This window comes from Mustelus asterias, chromosome 11 (genome assembly GCF_964213995.1).
Source record: "Mustelus asterias chromosome 11, sMusAst1.hap1.1, whole genome shotgun sequence".
NCBI lineage: Eukaryota > Metazoa > Chordata > Chondrichthyes > Carcharhiniformes > Triakidae > Mustelus > Mustelus asterias.
In genome coordinates, this window is record NC_135811.1 from 64,464,292 (window position 1) to 64,480,918 (window position 16,627).

The following is a 16,627-nucleotide window of genomic DNA, read 5'->3' on the forward strand; positions in this document are numbered from 1 at the left end:
AGCATTTTGAGTAAATCCTCATTAGCTTCCAATGTTTCTCGCGTAGTAATTGAATTTTATTCACCACTCAAGCGATATGCCGGCAAAGTGCTAATCTCGATCATTTGAGCAATTTGTGCATATCTTCATTAGTTTACAATGATTCTTTCAATGTCATCGGGAGTTTTCTTACCAACTTATTCATAATGTGGCTCCGTCCTCACCTCGATGTGTTAAGCAATTTCTCTAGATCCACAATCGTTTCCAAAGTTTCGCTGCATGCCATTCGAAAAGATTTCTCCAAGAAAGGTGATATTGCGGCCAAGTGCCGATCCAGTTGAGTGAAGGATTTTGAGTAAATCCACATTAGCTGCCAATGTTTGTCCCATAGTAATTGTAAATCTTTCAACATTCTGACGGCAATGTGCTAATCTCGATGAGCTGAGTAATTTGAGCAAATCTACATTAGTTTCGAATGATTCTTCAAATGTTATGCAGTGTTTTCTGCCAAGTTATTGATATTGTGGCGAAATCCTCATCTCGATTTCAATAAATCCACAATCGTTTCCAAAGTTTCTCTGCATGCCATTGGATATGTTTTCGCAAAGAAAGGTGATATTGCGGCCAAGTGCCGATCCAGTTGAGTTAAGGATTTTGAGTAAATCCACATTAGCTGCCAATGTTTCTCCCACAGTAATTGTAAATCTTTCAACACTCAAGCGATTCGGCGGCAAAGTGCTAATCTCGATGAGTTGAGCAATTTGAGTTATTCTACAGTAGTTTCCAATGATTCTTGCAATGTCATCGGGAGTTTTCTTGCAAACTTATTCTTCATGTGGCTACGTCCTCACCTCGATGTGTTCAGCAATTTCTCTAGATCCACAATCGTTTCCAAAGTTTCTCTGCATGCCATTGGATATGATTTCACCAAGAAAGGTGATATTACGGCCAAGTGCCTATCCAGTTGAGATAAGCATTTTGAGTAAATCCACATTAGCTGCCAATGTTTCTCGCATAGTAATTGTAAATATTTCAACATTCAGACGGCAAAGTGCTAACCTCGATGAGCTGAGCAATTTGAGTAAATCTACATTATTTTCCAATGATTCTTCAAATGTTATGCAGTGTTTTCTGCCAAGTTATTGATATTGTGGCGAAATCCTCATCTCGATTTCAATAAATCCACAATCGTTTCCAAAGTTTCTCTGCATGCCATTGGATATGTTTTCGCAAAGAAAGGTGATATTGCGGCCAAGTGCCTATCCCGTTGAGTTAAGGATTTTGATTAAATCCACATTGGCTGCCAATGTTTCTCGCATAGTATCTTTCAACACTCAAGCGATTCGGCGGCAAAGTGCTAATCTCGATGAGTTGAGCAATTTGAGTTATTCTACAGTAGTTTCCAATGATTCTTGCAATGTCATCGGGAGTTTTCTTGCAAACTTATTCTTCATGTGGCTACGTCCTCACCTCGATGTGTTTAGCAATTTCTCTAGATCCACAATCGTTTCCAAAGTTTCTCTGCATGCCATTGGATATGATTTCACCAAGAAAGGTGATATTACGGCCAAGTGCCTATCCAGTTGAGATAAGCATTTTGAGTAAATCCACATTAGCTGCCAATGTTTCTCGCATAGTAATTGTAAATCTTTCAACATTCAGACGGCAAAGTGCTAACCTCGATGAGTTGAGCAATTTGAGTAAATCTACATTATTTTCCAATGATTCTTCAAATGTTATGCAGTGTTTTCTGCCAAGTTATTGATATTGTGGCGAAATCCTCATCTCGATTTCAATAAATCCACAATCGTTTCCAAAGTTTCTCTGCATGCCATTGGATATGTTTTCGCAAAGAAAGGTGATATTGCGGCCAAGTGCCGATCCAGTTGAGTTAAGGATTTTGAGTAAATCCACATTAGCTGCCAATGTTTCTCCCACAGTAATTGTAAATCTTTCAACACTCAAGCGATTCGGCGGCAAAGTGTTCATCTCGATGAGTTGATCAATTTGAGTTAATCTACATTAGTTTCCAATGATTCTTTCAATGTCATCGGGAGTTTTCTTGCAAACTTATTCTTCATGTGGCAACGTCCTCACCTCGATGTGTTTAGCAATTTCTCTAGATCCACAATCGTTTCCAAAGTTTCTCTGCATGCCATTGGATATGATTTCACCAAGAAAGGTGATATTACGGCCAAGTGCCTATCCAGTTGAGATAAGCATTTTGAGTAAGTCCACATTACCTGCCAATGTTTCTCGCATAGTAATTGTAAATATTTCAACATTCAGACGGCAAAGTGCTAACCTCGATGAGTTGAGCAATTTGAGTAAATCTACATTATTTTCCAATGATTCTTCAAATGTTATGCAGTGTTTTCTGCCAAGTTATTGATATTGTGGCGAAATCCTCATCTCGATTTCAATAAATCCACAATCGTTTCCAAAGTTTCTCTGCATGCCATTGGATATGTTTTCGCAAAGAAAGGTGATATTGCGGCCAAGTGCCTATCCCGTTGAGTTAAGGATTTTGATTAAATCCACATTGGCTGCCAATGTTTCTCGCATAGTATCTTTCAACACTCAAGCGATTCGGCGGCAAAGTGCTAATCTCGATGAGTTGAGCAATTTGAGTTATTCTACAGTAGTTTCCAATGATTCTTGCAATGTCATCGGGAGTTTTCTTGCAAACTTATTCTTCATGTGGCTACGTCCTCACCTCGATGTGTTTAGCAATTTCTCTAGATCCACAATCGTTTCCAAAGTTTCTCTGCATGCCATTGGATATGATTTCACCAAGAAAGGTGATATTACGGCCAAGTGCCTATCCAGTTGAGATAAGCATTTTGAGTAAATCCACATTAGCTGCCAATGTTTCTCGCATAGTAATTGTAAATCTTTCAACATTCAGACGGCAAAGTGCTAACCTCGATGAGTTGAGCAATTTGAGTAAATCTACATTATTTTCCAATGATTCTTCAAATGTTATGCAGTGTTTTCTGCCAAGTTATTGATATTGTGGCGAAATCCCCATCTCGATTTCAATAAATCCACAATCGTTTCCAAAGTTTCTCTGCATGCCATTGGATATGTTTTCGCAAAGAAAGGTGATATTGCGGCCAAGTGCCTATCCCGTTGAGTTAAGGATTTTGAGTAAATCCACATTAGCTGCCAATGTTTCTCCCACAGTAATTGTAAATCTTTCAACACTCAAGCGATTCGGCGGCAAAGTGTTAATCTCGATGAGTTGATTAATTTGAGTTAATCTACATTAGTTTCCAATGATTCTTTCAATGTCATCAGGGGTTTTCTTGCAAACTTATTCTTAATGTGGCAACGTCCTCACCTCGATGTGTGTAGCAATTTCTCTGGATCCACAATCGTTTCCAAAGTTTCTCTGCATGCCATTGGATATGATTTCACCAAGAAAGGTGATATTACGGCCAAGTGCCTATCCAGTTGAGATAAGCATTTTGAGTAAATCCACATTAGCTGCCAATGTTTCTCGCATAGTAATTGTAAATCTTTCATCATTCAGACGGCAAAGTGCTAACCTCGATGAGGTGAGCAATTTGAGTAAATCTACATTAGTTTCCAAATTTTCTTGAAATGTTATGCAGTGTTTTCTGCCAAGTTATTGATATTGTGGCGAAATCCTCATCTCGATTTCAATAAATCCACAATCGTTTCCAAAGTTTCTCTGCATGCCATTGGATATGTTTTCGCAAAGAAAGGTTATATTGCGGCCAAGTGCCTATCCCGTTGAGTTAAGGATTTTGATTAAATCCACATTGGCTGCCAATGTTTCTCGCATAGTATCTTTCAAAACTCAAGCGATATGGCGGCAAAGCGCTAATCTCGATGAGTTGAGTAATTTGAGTAAATCTACATTAGTTTCCAATGATTCTTCAAATCTCATGGAGAGATTTCTCCTTAGTTACTGATATTGTGGCGAAGTCCTCATCTCGATTTATTAAGCGTTTTGACTAAATCCAAAATCGTTTCCAAAGGTTCTCTGCATGCCATTCGAAATGTTTTCGCCAAGAACGGTGATCTTGCGGCCAAGTGCCTATCCAGTAGTTTAAGCATTTTGAGTAAATCCTCATTAGCTTCCAATGTTTCTCGCGTAGTAATTGAATTTTATTCACCACTCAAGCGATATGCCGGCAAAGTGCTAATCTCGATCATTTGAGCAATTTGTGCATATCTTCATTAGTTTACAATGATTCTTTCAATGTCATCGGGAGTTTTCTTACCAACTTATTCATAATGTGGCTCCGTCCTCACCTCGATGTGTTAAGCAATTTCTCTAGATCCACAATCGTTTCCAAAGTTTCGCTGCATGCCATTCGAAAAGATTTCTCCAAGAAAGGTGATATTGCGGCCAAGTGCCGATCCAGTTGAGTGAAGGATTTTGAGTAAATCCACATTAGCTGCCAATGTTTGTCCCATAGTAATTGTAAATCTTTCAACATTCTGACGGCAATGTGCTAATCTCGATGAGCTGAGTAATTTGAGCAAATCTACATTAGTTTCGAATGATTCTTCAAATGTTATGCAGTGTTTTCTGCCAAGTTATTGATATTGTGGCGAAATCCTCATCTCGATTTCAATAAATCCACAATCGTTTCCAAAGTTTCTCTGCATGCCATTGGATATGTTTTCGCAAAGAAAGGTGATATTGCGGCCAAGTGCCGATCCAGTTGAGTTAAGGATTTTGAGTAAATCCACATTAGCTGCCAATGTTTCTCCCACAGTAATTGTAAATCTTTCAACACTCAAGCGATTCGGCGGCAAAGTGCTAATCTCGATGAGTTGAGCAATTTGAGTTATTCTACAGTAGTTTCCAATGATTCTTGCAATGTCATCGGGAGTTTTCTTGCAAACTTATTCTTCATGTGGCTACGTCCTCACCTCGATGTGTTTAGCAATTTCTCTAGATCCACAATCGTTTCCAAAGTTTCTCTGCATGCCATTGGATATGATTTCACCAAGAAAGGTGATATTACGGCCAAGTGCCTATCCAGTTGAGATAAGCATTTTGAGTAAATCCACATTAGCTGCCAATGTTTCTCGCATAGTAATTGTAAATATTTCAACATTCAGACGGCAAAGTGCTAACCTCGATGAGCTGAGCAATTTGAGTAAATCTACATTATTTTCCAATGATTCTTCAAATGTTATGCAGTGTTTTCTGCCAAGTTATTGATATTGTGGCGAAATCCTCATCTCGATTTCAATAAATCCACAATCGTTTCCAAAGTTTCTCTGCATGCCATTGGATATGTTTTCGCAAAGAAAGGTGATATTGCGGCCAAGTGCCTATCCCGTTGAGTTAAGGATTTTGATTAAATCCACATTGGCTGCCAATGTTTCTCGCATAGTATCTTTCAACACTCAAGCGATTCGGCGGCAAAGTGCTAATCTCGATGAGTTGAGCAATTTGAGTTATTCTACAGTAGTTTCCAATGATTCTTGCAATGTCATCGGGAGTTTTCTTGCAAACTTATTCTTCATGTGGCTACGTCCTCACCTCGATGTGTTTAGCAATTTCTCTAGATCCACAATCGTTTCCAAAGTTTCTCTGCATGCCATTGGATATGATTTCACCAAGAAAGGTGATATTACGGCCAAGTGCCTATCCAGTTGAGATAAGCATTTTGAGTAAATCCACATTAGCTGCCAATGTTTCTCGCATAGTAATTGTAAATCTTTCAACATTCAGACGGCAAAGTGCTAACCTCGATGAGTTGAGCAATTTGAGTAAATCTACATTATTTTCCAATGATTCTTCAAATGTTATGCAGTGTTTTCTGCCAAGTTATTGATATTGTGGCGAAATCCTCATCTCGATTTCAATAAATCCACAATCGTTTCCAAAGTTTCTCTGCATGCCATTGGATATGTTTTCGCAAAGAAAGGTGATATTGCGGCCAAGTGCCGATCCAGTTGAGTTCAGGATTTTGAGTAAATCCACATTAGCTGCCAATGTTTCTCCCACAGTAATTGTAAATCTTTCAACACTCAAGCGATTCGGCGGCAAAGTGCTAATCTCGATGAGTTGAGCAATTTGAGTTATTCTACATTAGTTTCCAATGATTCTTTCAATGTCATCGGGAGTTTTCTTGCAAACTTATTCTTCATGTGGCAACGTCCTCACCTCGATGTGTTTAGCAATTTCTCTAGATCCACAATCGTTTCCAAAGTTTCTCTGCATGCCATTGGATATGATTTCACCAAGAAAGGTGATATTACGGCCAAGTGCCTATCCAGTTGAGATAAGCATTTTGAGTAAGTCCACATTACCTGCCAATGTTTCTCGCATAGTAATTGTAAATATTTCAACATTCAGACGGCAAAGTGCTAACCTCGATGAGTTGAGCAATTTGAGTAAATCTACATTATTTTCCAATGATTCTTCAAATGTTATGCAGTGTTTTCTGCCAAGTTATTGATATTGTGGCGAAATCCTCATCTCGATTTCAATAAATCCACAATCGTTTCCAAAGTTTCTCTGCATGCCATTGGATATGTTTTCGCAAAGAAAGGTGATATTGCGGCCAAGTGCCTATCCCGTTGAGTTAAGGATTTTGATTAAATCCACATTGGCTGCCAATGTTTCTCGCATAGTATCTTTCAACACTCAAGCGATTCGGCGGCAAAGTGCTAATCTCGATGAGTTGAGCAATTTGAGTTATTCTACAGTAGTTTCCAATGATTCTTGCAATGTCATCGGGAGTTTTCTTGCAAACTTATTCTTCATGTGGCTACGTCCTCACCTCGATGTGTTTAGCAATTTCTCTAGATCCACAATCGTTTCCAAAGTTTCTCTGCATGCCATTGGATATGATTTCACCAAGAAAGGTGATATTACGGCCAAGTGCCTATCCAGTTGAGATAAGCATTTTGAGTAAATCCACATTAGCTGCCAATGTTTCTCGCATAGTAATTGTAAATCTTTCAACATTCAGACGGCAAAGTGCTAACCTCGATGAGTTGAGCAATTTGAGTAAATCTACATTATTTTCCAATGATTCTTCAAATGTTATGCAGTGTTTTCTGCCAAGTTATTGATATTGTGGCGAAATCCCCATCTCGATTTCAATAAATCCACAATCGTTTCCAAAGTTTCTCTGCATGCCATTGGATATGTTTTCGCAAAGAAAGGTGATATTGCGGCCAAGTGCCTATCCCGTTGAGTTAAGGATTTTGAGTAAATCCACATTAGCTGCCAATGTTTCTCCCACAGTAATTGTAAATCTTTCAACACTCAAGCGATTCGGCGGCAAAGTGTTAATCTCGATGAGTTGATTAATTTGAGTTAATCTACATTAGTTTCCAATGATTCTTTCAATGTCATCAGGGGTTTTCTTGCAAACTTATTCTTAATGTGGCAACGTCCTCACCTCGATGTGTGTAGCAATTTCTCTGGATCCACAATCGTTTCCAAAGTTTCTCTGCATGCCATTGGATATGATTTCACCAAGAAAGGTGATATTACGGCCAAGTGCCTATCCAGTTGAGATAAGCATTTTGAGTAAATCCACATTAGCTGCCAATGTTTCTCGCATAGTAATTGTAAATCTTTCATCATTCAGACGGCAAAGTGCTAACCTCGATGAGGTGAGCAATTTGAGTAAATCTACATTAGTTTCCAAATTTTCTTGAAATGTTATGCAGTGTTTTCTGCCAAGTTATTGATATTGTGGCGAAATCCTCATCTCGATTTCAATAAATCCACAATCGTTTCCAAAGTTTCTCTGCATGCCATTGGATATGTTTTCGCAAAGAAAGGTTATATTGCGGCCAAGTGCCTATCCCGTTGAGTTAAGGATTTTGATTAAATCCACATTGGCTGCCAATGTTTCTCGCATAGTATCTTTCAACACTCAAGCGATATGGCGGCAAAGCGCTAATCTCGATGAGTTGAGTAATTTGAGTAAATCTACATTAGTTTCCAATGATTCTTCAAATCTCATGGAGAGATTTCTCCTTAGTTACTGATATTGTGGCGAAGTCCTCATCTCGATTTATTAAGCGTTTTGACTAAATCCAAAATCGTTTCCAAAGGTTCTCTGCATGCCATTCGAAATGTTTTCGCCAAGAACGGTGATCTTGCGGCCAAGTGCCTATCCAGTAGTTTAAGCATTTTGAGTAAATCCTCATTAGCTTCCAATGTTTCTCGCGTAGTAATTGAATTTTATTCACCACTCAAGCGATATGCCGGCAAAGTGCTAATCTCGATCATTTGAGCAATTTGTGCATATCTTCATTAGTTTACAATGATTCTTTCAATGTCATCGGGAGTTTTCTTACCAACTTATTCATAATGTGGCTCCGTCCTCACCTCGATGTGTTAAGCAATTTCTCTAGATCCACAATCGTTTCCAAAGTTTCGCTGCATGCCATTCGAAAAGATTTCTCCAAGAAAGGTGATATTGCGGCCAAGTGCCGATCCAGTTGAGTGAAGGATTTTGAGTAAATCCACATTAGCTGCCAATGTTTGTCCCATAGTAATTGTAAATCTTTCAACATTCTGACGGCAATGTGCTAATCTCGATGAGCTGAGTAATTTGAGCAAATCTACATTAGTTTCGAATGATTCTTCAAATGTTATGCAGTGTTTTCTGCCAAGTTATTGATATTGTGGCGAAATCCTCATCTCGATTTCAATAAATCCACAATCGTTTCCAAAGTTTCTCTGCATGCCATTGGATATGTTTTCGCAAAGAAAGGTGATATTGCGGCCAAGTGCCTATCCCGTTGAGTTAAGGATTTTGATTAAATCCACATTGGCTGCCAATGTTTCTCGCATAGTATCTTTCAACACTCAAGCGATTCGGCGGCAAAGTGCTAATCTCGATGAGTTGAGCAATTTGAGTTATTCTACAGTAGTTTCCAATGATTCTTGCAATGTCATCGGGAGTTTTCTTGCAAACTTATTCTTCATGTGGCTACGTCCTCACCTCGATGTGTTTAGCAATTTCTCTAGATCCACAATCGTTTCCAAAGTTTCTCTGCATGCCATTGGATATGATTTCACCAAGAAAGGTGATATTACGGCCAAGTGCCTATCCAGTTGAGATAAGCATTTTGAGTAAATCCACATTAGCTGCCAATATTTCTCGCATAGTAATTGTAAATATTTCAACATTCAGACGGCAAAGTGCTAACCTCGATGAGCTGAGCAATTTGAGTAAATCTACATTATTTTCCAATGATTCTTCAAATGTTATGCAGTGTTTTCTGCCAAGTTATTGATATTGTGGCGAAATCCTCATCTCGATTTCAATAAATCCACAATCGTTTCCAAAGTTTCTCTGCATGCCATTGGATATGTTTTCGCAAAGAAAGGTGATATTGCGGCCAAGTGCCTATCCCGTTGAGTTAAGGATTTTGATTAAATCCACATTGGCTGCCAATGTTTCTCGCATAGTATCTTTCAACACTCAAGCGATTCGGCGGCAAAGTGCTAATCTCGATGAGTTGAGCAATTTGAGTTATTCTACAGTAGTTTCCAATGATTCTTGCAATGTCATCGGGAGTTTTCTTGCAAACTTATTCTTCATGTGGCTACGTCCTCACCTCGATGTGTTTAGCAATTTCTCTAGATCCACAATCGTTTCCAAAGTTTCTCTGCATGCCATTGGATATGATTTCACCAAGAAAGGTGATATTACGGCCAAGTGCCTATCCAGTTGAGATAAGCATTTTGAGTAAATCCACATTAGCTGCCAATGTTTCTCGCATAGTAATTGTAAATCTTTCAACATTCAGACGGCAAAGTGCTAACCTCGATGAGTTGAGCAATTTGAGTAAATCTACATTATTTTCCAATGATTCTTCAAATGTTATGCAGTGTTTTCTGCCAAGTTATTGATATTGTGGCGAAATCCTCATCTCGATTTCAATAAATCCACAATCGTTTCCAAAGTTTCTCTGCATGCCATTGGATATGTTTTCGCAAAGAAAGGTGATATTGCGGCCAAGTGCCGATCCAGTTGAGTTCAGGATTTTGAGTAAATCCACATTAGCTGCCAATGTTTCTCCCACAGTAATTGTAAATCTTTCAACACTCAAGCGATTCGGCGGCAAAGTGCTAATCTCGATGAGTTGAGCAATTTGAGTTATTCTACATTAGTTTCCAATGATTCTTTCAATGTCATCGGGAGTTTTCTTGCAAACTTATTCTTCATGTGGCAACGTCCTCACCTCGATGTGTTTAGCAATTTCTCTAGATCCACAATCGTTTCCAAAGTTTCTCTGCATGCCATTGGATATGATTTCACCAAGAAAGGTGATATTACGGCCAAGTGCCTATCCAGTTGAGATAAGCATTTTGAGTAAGTCCACATTACCTGCCAATGTTTCTCGCATAGTAATTGTAAATATTTCAACATTCAGACGGCAAAGTGCTAACCTCGATGAGTTGAGCAATTTGAGTAAATCTACATTATTTTCCAATGATTCTTCAAATGTTATGCAGTGTTTTCTGCCAAGTTATTGATATTGTGGCGAAATCCTCATCTCGATTTCAATAAATCCACAATCGTTTCCAAAGTTTCTCTGCATGCCATTGGATATGTTTTCGCAAAGAAAGGTGATATTGCGGCCAAGTGCCTATCCCGTTGAGTTAAGGATTTTGATTAAATCCACATTGGCTGCCAATGTTTCTCGCATAGTATCTTTCAACACTCAAGCGATTCGGCGGCAAAGTGCTAATCTCGATGAGTTGAGCAATTTGAGTTATTCTACAGTAGTTTCCAATGATTCTTGCAATGTCATCGGGAGTTTTCTTGCAAACTTATTCTTCATGTGGCTACGTCCTCACCTCGATGTGTTTAGCAATTTCTCTAGATCCACAATCGTTTCCAAAGTTTCTCTGCATGCCATTGGATATGATTTCACCAAGAAAGGTGATATTACGGCCAAGTGCCTATCCAGTTGAGATAAGCATTTTGAGTAAATCCACATTAGCTGCCAATGTTTCTCGCATAGTAATTGTAAATCTTTCAACATTCAGACGGCAAAGTGCTAACCTCGATGAGTTGAGCAATTTGAGTAAATCTACATTATTTTCCAATGATTCTTCAAATGTTATGCAGTGTTTTCTGCCAAGTTATTGATATTGTGGCGAAATCCCCATCTCGATTTCAATAAATCCACAATCGTTTCCAAAGTTTCTCTGCATGCCATTGGATATGTTTTCGCAAAGAAAGGTGATATTGCGGCCAAGTGCCTATCCCGTTGAGTTAAGGATTTTGAGTAAATCCACATTAGCTGCCAATGTTTCTCCCACAGTAATTGTAAATCTTTCAACACTCAAGCGATTCGGCGGCAAAGTGTTAATCTCGATGAGTTGATTAATTTGAGTTAATCTACATTAGTTTCCAATGATTCTTTCAATGTCATCAGGGGTTTTCTTGCAAACTTATTCTTAATGTGGCAACGTCCTCACCTCGATGTGTGTAGCAATTTCTCTGGATCCACAATCGTTTCCAAAGTTTCTCTGCATGCCATTGGATATGATTTCACCAAGAAAGGTGATATTACGGCCAAGTGCCTATCCAGTTGAGATAAGCATTTTGAGTAAATCCACATTAGCTGCCAATGTTTCTCGCATAGTAATTGTAAATCTTTCATCATTCAGACGGCAAAGTGCTAACCTCGATGAGGTGAGCAATTTGAGTAAATCTACATTAGTTTCCAAATTTTCTTGAAATGTTATGCAGTGTTTTCTGCCAAGTTATTGATATTGTGGCGAAATCCTCATCTCGATTTCAATAAATCCACAATCGTTTCCAAAGTTTCTCTGCATGCCATTGGATATGTTTTCGCAAAGAAAGGTTATATTGCGGCCAAGTGCCTATCCCGTTGAGTTAAGGATTTTGATTAAATCCACATTGGCTGCCAATGTTTCTCGCATAGTATCTTTCAACACTCAAGCGATATGGCGGCAAAGCGCTAATCTCGATGAGTTGAGTAATTTGAGTAAATCTACATTAGTTTCCAATGATTCTTCAAATCTCATGGAGAGATTTCTCCTTAGTTACTGATATTGTGGCGAAGTCCTCATCTCGATTTATTAAGCGTTTTGACTAAATCCAAAATCGTTTCCAAAGGTTCTCTGCATGCCATTCGAAATGTTTTCGCCAAGAACGGTGATCTTGCGGCCAAGTGCCTATCCAGTAGTTTAAGCATTTTGAGTAAATCCTCATTAGCTTCCAATGTTTCTCGCGTAGTAATTGAATTTTATTCACCACTCAAGCGATATGCCCGCAAAGTGCTAATCTCGATCATTTGAGCAATTTGTGCATATCTTCATTAGTTTACAATGATTCTTTCAATGTCATCGGGAGTTTTCTTACCAACTTATTCATAATGTGGCTCCGTCCTCACCTCGATGTGTTAAGCAATTTCTCTAGATCCACAATCGTTTCCAAAGTTTCGCTGCATGCCATTCGAAACGATTTCTCCAAGAAAGGTGATATTGCGGCCAAGTGCCGATCCAGTTGAGTGAAGGATTTTGAGTAAATCCACATTAGCTGCCAATGTTTGTCCCATAGTAATTGTAAATCTTTCAACATTCTGACGGCAATGTGCTAATCTCGATGAGCTGAGTAATTTGAGCAAATCTACATTAGTTTCGAATGATTCTTCAAATGTTATGCAGTGTTTTCTGCCAAGTTATTGATATTGTGGCGAAATCCTCATCTCGATTTCAATAAATCCACAATCGTTTCCAAAGTTTCTCTGCATGCCATTGGATATGTTTTCGCAAAGAAAGGTGATATTGCGGCCAAGTGCCTATCCCGTTGAGTTAAGGATTTTGATTAAATCCACATTGGCTGCCAATGTTTCTCGCATAGTATCTTTCAACACTCAAGCGATTCGGCGGCAAAGTGCTAATCTCGATGAGTTGAGCAATTTGAGTTATTCTACAGTAGTTTCCAATGATTCTTGCAATGTCATCGGGAGTTTTCTTGCAAACTTATTCTTCATGTGGCTACGTCCTCACCTCGATGTGTTCAGCAATTTCTCTAGATCCACAATCGTTTCCAAAGTTTCTCTGCATGCCATTGGATATGATTTCACCAAGAAAGGTGATATTACGGCCAAGTGCCTATCCAGTTGAGATAAGCATTTTGAGTAAATCCACATTAGCTGCCAATGTTTCTCGCATAGTAATTGTAAATATTTCAACATTCAGACGGCAAAGTGCTAACCTCGATGAGCTGAGCAATTTGAGTAAATCTACATTATTTTCCAATGATTCTTCAAATGTTATGCAGTGTTTTCTGCCAAGTTATTGATATTGTGGCGAAATCCTCATCTCGATTTCAATAAATCCACAATCGTTTCCAAAGTTTCTCTGCATGCCATTGGATATGTTTTCGCAAAGAAAGGTGATATTGCGGCCAAGTGCCTATCCCGTTGAGTTAAGGATTTTGATTAAATCCACATTGGCTGCCAATGTTTCTCGCATAGTATCTTTCAACACTCAAGCGATTCGGCGGCAAAGTGCTAATCTCGATGAGTTGAGCAATTTGAGTTATTCTACAGTAGTTTCCAATGATTCTTGCAATGTCATCGGGAGTTTTCTTGCAAACTTATTCTTCATGTGGCTACGTCCTCACCTCGATGTGTTTAGCAATTTCTCTAGATCCACAATCGTTTCCAAAGTTTCTCTGCATGCCATTGGATATGATTTCACCAAGAAAGGTGATATTACGGCCAAGTGCCTATCCAGTTGAGATAAGCATTTTGAGTAAATCCACATTAGCTGCCAATGTTTCTCGCATAGTAATTGTAAATCTTTCAACATTCAGACGGCAAAGTGCTAACCTCGATGAGTTGAGCAATTTGAGTAAATCTACATTATTTTCCAATGATTCTTCAAATGTTATGCAGTGTTTTCTGCCAAGTTATTGATATTGTGGCGAAATCCTCATCTCGATTTCAATAAATCCACAATCGTTTCCAAAGTTTCTCTGCATGCCATTGGATATGTTTTCGCAAAGAAAGGTGATATTGCGGCCAAGTGCCGATCCAGTTGAGTTCAGGATTTTGAGTAAATCCACATTAGCTGCCAATGTTTCTCCCACAGTAATTGTAAATCTTTCAACACTCAAGCGATTCGGCGGCAAAGTGCTAATCTCGATGAGTTGAGCAATTTGAGTTATTCTACATTAGTTTCCAATGATTCTTTCAATGTCATCGGGAGTTTTCTTGCAAACTTATTCTTCATGTGGCAACGTCCTCACCTCGATGTGTTTAGCAATTTCTCTAGATCCACAATCGTTTCCAAAGTTTCTCTGCATGCCATTGGATATGATTTCACCAAGAAAGGTGATATTACGGCCAAGTGCCTATCCAGTTGAGATAAGCATTTTGAGTAAGTCCACATTACCTGCCAATGTTTCTCGCATAGTAATTGTAAATATTTCAACATTCAGACGGCAAAGTGCTAACCTCGATGAGTTGAGCAATTTGAGTAAATCTACATTATTTTCCAATGATTCTTCAAATGTTATGCAGTGTTTTCTGCCAAGTTATTGATATTGTGGCGAAATCCTCATCTCGATTTCAATAAATCCACAATCGTTTCCAAAGTTTCTCTGCATGCCATTGGATATGTTTTCGCAAAGAAAGGTGATATTGCGGCCAAGTGCCTATCCCGTTGAGTTAAGGATTTTGATTAAATCCACATTGGCTGCCAATGTTTCTCGCATAGTATCTTTCAACACTCAAGCGATTCGGCGGCAAAGTGCTAATCTCGATGAGTTGAGCAATTTGAGTTATTCTACAGTAGTTTCCAATGATTCTTGCAATGTCATCGGGAGTTTTCTTGCAAACTTATTCTTCATGTGGCTACGTCCTCACCTCGATGTGTTTAGCAATTTCTCTAGATCCACAATCGTTTCCAAAGTTTCTCTGCATGCCATTGGATATGATTTCACCAAGAAAGGTGATATTACGGCCAAGTGCCTATCCAGTTGAGATAAGCATTTTGAGTAAATCCACATTAGCTGCCAATGTTTCTCGCATAGTAATTGTAAATCTTTCAACATTCAGACGGCAAAGTGCTAACCTCGATGAGTTGAGCAATTTGAGTAAATCTACATTATTTTCCAATGATTCTTCAAATGTTATGCAGTGTTTTCTGCCAAGTTATTGATATTGTGGCGAAATCCCCATCTCGATTTCAATAAATCCACAATCGTTTCCAAAGTTTCTCTGCATGCCATTGGATATGTTTTCGCAAAGAAAGGTGATATTGCGGCCAAGTGCCTATCCCGTTGAGTTAAGGATTTTGAGTAAATCCACATTAGCTGCCAATGTTTCTCCCACAGTAATTGTAAATCTTTCAACACTCAAGCGATTCGGCGGCAAAGTGTTAATCTCGATGAGTTGATTAATTTGAGTTAATCTACATTAGTTTCCAATGATTCTTTCAATGTCATCAGGGGTTTTCTTGCAAACTTATTCTTAATGTGGCAACGTCCTCACCTCGATGTGTGTAGCAATTTCTCTGGATCCACAATCGTTTCCAAAGTTTCTCTGCATGCCATTGGATATGATTTCACCAAGAAAGGTGATATTACGGCCAAGTGCCTATCCAGTTGAGATAAGCATTTTGAGTAAATCCACATTAGCTGCCAATGTTTCTCGCATAGTAATTGTAAATCTTTCATCATTCAGACGGCAAAGTGCTAACCTCGATGAGGTGAGCAATTTGAGTAAATCTACATTAGTTTCCAAATTTTCTTGAAATGTTATGCAGTGTTTTCTGCCAAGTTATTGATATTGTGGCGAAATCCTCATCTCGATTTCAATAAATCCACAATCGTTTCCAAAGTTTCTCTGCATGCCATTGGATATGTTTTCGCAAAGAAAGGTTATATTGCGGCCAAGTGCCTATCCCGTTGAGTTAAGGATTTTGATTAAATCCACATTGGCTGCCAATGTTTCTCGCATAGTATCTTTCAACACTCAAGCGATATGGCGGCAAAGCGCTAATCTCGATGAGTTGAGTAATTTGAGTAAATCTACATTAGTTTCCAATGATTCTTCAAATCTCATGGAGAGATTTCTCCTTAGTTACTGATATTGTGGCGAAGTCCTCATCTCGATTTATTAAGCGTTTTGACTAAATCCAAAATCGTTTCCAAAGGTTCTCTGCATGCCATTCGAAATGTTTTCGCCAAGAACGGTGATCTTGCGGCCAAGTGCCTATCCAGTAGTTTAAGCATTTTGAGTAAATCCTCATTAGCTTCCAATGTTTCTCGCGTAGTAATTGAATTTTATTCACCACTCAAGCGATATGCCGGCAAAGTGCTAATCTCGATCATTTGAGCAATTTGTGCATATCTTCATTAGTTTACAATGATTCTTTCAATGTCATCGGGAGTTTTCTTACCAACTTATTCATAATGTGGCTCCGTCCTCACCTCGATGTGTTAAGCAATTTCTCTAGATCCACAATCGTTTCCAAAGTTTCGCTGCATGCCATTCGAAAAGATTTCTCCAAGAAAGGTGATATTGCGGCCAAGTGCCGATCCAGTTGAGTGAAGGATTTTGAGTAAATCCACATTAGCTGCCAATGTTTGTCCCATAGTAATTGTAAATCTTTCAACATTCTGACGGCAAT